Source organism: Lagenorhynchus albirostris, chromosome 9 (assembly GCF_949774975.1).
Source record: "Lagenorhynchus albirostris chromosome 9, mLagAlb1.1, whole genome shotgun sequence".
Lineage (NCBI taxonomy): Eukaryota > Metazoa > Chordata > Mammalia > Artiodactyla > Delphinidae > Lagenorhynchus > Lagenorhynchus albirostris.
In genome coordinates this window covers 25,591,169-25,597,306 of record NC_083103.1, presented here as the reverse complement: position 1 = coordinate 25,597,306, position 6,138 = coordinate 25,591,169, and positions in this window count along the sequence as shown.

Genomic DNA, 6,138 nt, shown 5'->3' with positions numbered 1-6,138 from the left:
GATGCAATGTAAGCCCCACAAGGGCCATGGACCTTTGCTGGTTTTGTTTGCTGGTGTGTCCCAGGTGCCCAGACAGTGTCTGACACACCATAAGTGTGCAGAAAATTCAGAAAGCATTAATTAAGCAACTGCGATTCTGGCACTGAGGCCACAGAGATGAGATACAGTCCTTCCGGCCTAGGAGAAGGAGAAAGGAACTAAAGCACCATGATGCGAGCAGGATGCTGAGTGCAGTGATAGTGGTATGTGCTGGGGGAGATGAGAGCACAGATAAGGAGCGGGGCCAGGCCGGGTGTAGATGGAAACAGCCCCGACAGGAAAGGCTTAGGCTTCATCCAGAGGGCAATATGTAAAGAGAGACTTGACAGCCGTGCACAAGTTCACCGAGTTCAGAAGGAGGTGGGGAGAAATTACAAGGAATTTTTATAGCTTAATATTAGCGTGTATATGGGGGGTGGGATATAAGGCCAGAGAAGTAAAATCTGTTTATATCCATATAGAAGAGGGAAACAGAGCTCCTGAGTGTAAAGGGCCAAGTCTTTGCCTCAGATTCAAATGTAATTAGGTTGTTTTTACCTCCAAACAACTATGCTTCGGAACACCCTTTCTCTGTAATGAAAAATGCCAGAAATGATTAATTCTGATGTTAATAATTTAGAGAGGAAAAGTCTGGAGTCAGGGCATTAGACCTTGATCTCCTGAGACTTTAGAAGAAACTCCTAGAGAGCGTATCTTGAAATATTAATCCTGCTCATTCATGGAGCTTCTGGATCAGCAGAAATTTGATATGTTTTCCTTTATTAAGCTCTTTCTTTTGCCCTTTTATAGTTTGAAAAGAACTTTCATAGCTAGAGGTATATCTAGTTAGAGATGAATTGTGGTACTTGGCTTAATTTCAAGAGAGCAATATTTTTATTCTTTGAGCAGCTCAATGTTTTTAAGCCATCTGATGAGTATCAAGCACTGTGCTAGGCCCTTGCTACAAAGACCAGTAACCCAGGGCCATGGCTGTTGAGGGGCTCATAGACTATACGGATAGGCAGACATATGAGTATAATGAAATGTTGTAGGGATCAAATATGGAAGTATGCACAGGAAACAAAGTGCAGACAAAGAAGAGAGTGCTTCATTCCTCTGGGGAAACGGAGAGAGGGAAGTGTGCACACCACACAAGGTTTCCCAGGAGAGGTGATGCTTGATCAGAGTCTTGAAAGTTAGTGTGTGTTCATCAGTGGACAGTGGACATTCAGGGTAAAGGGAGAAGCACAAGCACAGGCTCGAGGCTATGAAACGGGCTGATGAGTAAGGAAGTACAAACAATTCAGTATGACTGGACCTGGGTGTGTGTGTGTGTGTGTGTGTGTGTGTGTGTGTGTGTGTGTGTGTGTGTGTGTGTGTGTGTGTGTGTGTGTGTGTGTGTGTGTGTGTGTGTGTGTGTGTGTGTGTGTGTGTGTAGGCAGTGAGGTACATGAGTGTGTGTGTGTGTGTGTGTAGGCAGTGAGGTACATGAGTATGTGTGTGTGTGTAGGCAGTGAGGTACATGAGTGTGTGTGTGTGTGTGTGTGTGTGTGTAGGCAGTGAGGTACATGACCCTTTATATGCTATGTTAAGGAGTTGGGATTTCATTCAATCGGCCAGTGTTTCTCAAATTTTGATCCAAGGAACACTTGTCTCAGGCTGTTTTAGAAGGTCCTCGTTAAAATGCAGATCCCTGGGCTCTAATGATTCAGAATCTCAAGAAGAACGATGAGTGAGGTCAGAAAGACCAAGAGTCTGCAAAGCTCTCTCGGAGATTCCTAAGTTTGAAGACTGCTATTATAGGCAATGGGGAGACATTCAAAGTTTTAAATAGAGGACAACAATCAGATTTGCTTTTACAAAGATTTTGTTTTTAGTAGTATTGTTCAAGATCCTCATCCCAGATGCTTACATGGTCTAGGCATGTAAAATAAATGACTAAAGTAGGCTGCATGGAATGATCCGGGAGTGGTGGAGGCTGAGGCAAACCAAAGAGCACAACCTCGGCTAAGGGAGTGGTCACTGTGTAGCCTCAGTCAATTATTGACAAGTAGGAATTTTAACCCAGTGCTGTCAGACTGTTCACTTTTTCAAAATAAAGTGATCATCTATATTTTCATGTAAAATCTCCCAGTATTGACATACTGGCTATATCAGTAACGTTCTTAGTTACAAAGAACAGAAACAGATTCTGGATGATAAAGCAGAAAATACGTTTATTAAAAAGATGTTTAACCTAGGAAAGCTACTTAGAAAATTATTAGGCAAACATATGTATACCTCGTGTTCCAACAACCTCATCCCTAGATACATACCTAATTAAAAGGTATGTTCCCCAAAAGACATGTGGTAGGACATTCATAGGAGCGCTATGAATCTTACAAGAAATGGAAATGTCCCAAATGCCTATTAACAATAGAAAGGATAATATAGTATAATGCCTTTACACAGTGGAATACTGTGTACAATGAGAATGAACGATCTACAACTACATGCAGCAAATGATAAATCTCACAAACATAACATTGAACAAAAGAAGCGAGAAACCAAAGAGTACATGTTGTGTGATTCCATTTATATTTAACACAAAAACAGGCAAAACTAATCCATGCTGTTTGAAATCTAAATAGTGTTTATCACTATTCTGTTGTGATTGTTGTGTTAGGAGTGTTGTGATTGGAGGGGAACACAACAGGGTATTTTGAGGTTCTCATGGTGGTCTCTTAGTTTGGTTCTGGGTACATTGTTATGTTTGTTTGTGAAGATTTATTGAGCAATAGATTTATGATATGTGCAGAGGTATCCCTAGCATGTTTGTTTTTAAACACTTACTCACCTACATGACAAAATAATTTTCAATGATAGTCATGAAATAAAACTAAAATAGTGGCCATAAAAGAAATGTAGATAGTGAAATCTTTCTTTACTTAAATTTATTATACGTGTATATACCTATGCACGCACGCATATATATGTTTTAAAATAATTAACAATCTAAAAAAAGCAATTTTGATTTTAAATATATTGTTCATATTCAGGAAAATATATTACGTATGAAGTAAAATTTACACTTACCATACAAAAATATTACATCTTGCAGTTTCCTCTGTTTCACTGTTTTATATTTTGAACACAAATAAAAACTTCAAGTACTCACACAGACTGATAGAACTGAAGTAATTCAAGTTCTATTTCTTTGTTTTTACAACCACTGTACTACCAGTCATTTATTCTAAACCTCCTATTTAAATGCAAAAGTCTGGAGAACCATAATCTGTGCTGAAAGCCAGCTCAAAAGGTTTCAGGACTTTAAGATGTACTCTTGAAATGTATACATGTAACTGAGCCCACAGTTGTCAGGGCCTAACTGTATAACTGGGTGTCCTCCAAATTAACTTCTTTATAAAATACAATGCTTACTAAAGGATGGGAAATAAAACGGTGCTGATTTGACTCGTGTGTGTGCGTGTGTGTGTGTGAGTGTGTGTGTGTGTGTATAATGTATATATAGTTCTCTACATATTATATATGTGTATATATATATATAGTTACTTCTAAATATGTCAGTGATAAAATAGTCCTCCCTGAAAAAAATCTTTTCATGGTTAAGTTTTAAGCATTTGGTGCAGTTACTATTGAATTTTTTAATGAATATATTTATATTATATAATGTCATTATATTATGTTATATATAATAATATTTTAGAGAGATATATATGTTTTAAAATGATCCACAGACAAAGCACCTCATTATTGTGCCCTTTTCTGTATGTATATTATGTTTCAATAAACGGGTAAAAAGAAGAAGAAAGAATACCTAGGGCAGCTCACAGACGTGTTGGGCAAACTGGACTAACAGGCTTGAGGCTATTTTTGAAACAACACCCCGGACCATGTGGCCCACCTGGCCTAACAGAACCATTTCTGCAGCTGCTGCTGCCCCAGGGAACGTAAGAGGAAGTCACCGCTGCCAGTGCTGCCCCTGAAAGCCAGAGACCTCCACCACCACCTCTGCCCAGCAAACAGACATGCACAGAGCTTTCTTCTTCAATTGCCATATATTAGTTTCAAGTGGGTCTATCTAACTGACGGAGCCTAAGGTCAAATTTGGAGGAATTTGTCTTCTGGATTCCCCCTCAAGGGAGATGGGAATTAGAAGGCAGGAAATCATAACAAGTATGTCCAAAAAGTGAAAGGTAGCCAAAAAATATGAGAAAGTCCACTACAGCATACTTCTTTAGCTGTTCAACATTAATATATCATTATTTTAAACTTAATAACAACACGTGAACAATCACGATAAAATTCTCCTATTGATCACAGTGCAAACGTCCCTGATGCAAATAAAAACACTCTCTGTCCCAAAGGGAGACAATCTAAAAAACAGTTTCATCCAAGTACTGTACCCAGCTGAATCTTAGCTCTCTGGATGATGTGCAGGTCCAGATATGACACCTCAGGGTCCCCTGACCTTAACACTAAAAGATAACTGCCCCCTATGTATTGAATACACAATAGAAAAGGAGCAGGAATGCAGTAGTAACTTCAGGTCAGGAAAGTGAATAGGAAACGTTGCAGCCACAGGAAATATCAAACCCTGTATTCTGCCAGTGAGAAGGAGGACTCCGTGCCTTGGTGGTGGTATAAGATCTGGTTCTGCCCTCTGGAGGAATCCTCCGGATCCATTATTATGCATGGCCTCACGGATAATAGGCCACGGATAAGGGCTTTAGAAAGGAGGCCCTTCCTGGGGACCTCACAGGACCCTCTCAGTCCACTTCTAATAGGTGTGAGTTTAGGAACCTGGGGTGGCTTAAGGGGTTGAAGAATTATAGGCTGTTGCTAGACAAGTCTGGAATTTCTTTGACAACATACTGTTGTGAGACAATTTTCCTTGAGTTTCTTGTCTCTCTAATATCTTATATGCAGAGGCACTGATCACCCTTTGTCTCAGACTATCTTTTCAAGGGTGTTTGTGTAGAAAACAACCTTGGAAGATAGAGATAGTGTTTCCCTCCAGAACAAAGGGCAAACATGCTTACAGTCCATTATAAACTATTTGGGCTCCCTGAGCTCAGGGTTACTTTCCTGTAACATGCACATCTGACACACATCTGGGCCCATCCACCCCATCTTTTGAGACTTTGCTGAAAGTGGCAAGGAGTAACCAGAATATGTCAACATGGATTATATCTACTCTTTCCCCCAACAACAACATAAAATATCATGGTTTATGTCCCAAGAAATAAAAGAAGACAGTTTTCCATGGAGAATGTTTTGACATCATTTAACAAGGTTCATGCTGTTTCTAAGCCTGAAAAATCTGGGTCCTCATTGTCAAATCCTTACTTCTTTCCGTAAGTCAATACCATACTTTAGGTTCTCTTGTTGGAAGCACTCTACTTCTGGTACCAAATCTGCTTGGTTAAACTGGCTCCAAGTAACAAAATAACACTGACGTATAGTGGCTTAGACAAATAAGGTGTGAATTTTCCCCACAAAGCTAGAAATCTCGAATTCCCCAGGGCTGAAAGGGTGGTTCCATAGTGAACCAAGACCCAGGTTCCTTCTAGCTTTCTACTCCAGCCCTTTAGCAAGTGAAATTCATCCTCAGCTTGCTACCTTGTGGTTGCAAAGTGGCTGCCCCACCTCCAGCTTCATGTCTACAACCAAGATAGCAAGAAGGGGAAAGGCAGAAGTTAAGTATGCTTCCATTCAAAGAACTTTTGAAAAAGCCCATGTAGCAACTTTCCTGTCATGTTATCAGCCCAAAGATATCACATCCTCACCCCCAGCTGCAAAAGAGGCTGGGAAACACAATTTTTTAGGTAGGCATGATGTCATACTGAACAAAAGACGGGTTCTGCTAGTAAAGTAAAAAGAGAAAACATGTATTGGATACGTTACCAGCAATGTCTGCCACAGCAATTAATTTTTTAAAAAGTTAAGTGCTATATAGGACAAATAAACATACCTTTAAGCTGTATCTGTGCTGCAGATTCTGAGTACAATCTCAGAGAATTCATGGCCAGATAGTGAAAGTGAAGGTAAGAGAACATATAGGAAACAACTTCAACAGTCCAGACAAGAAATGATGAGGGTCTGAATCGAAAAGTTAAT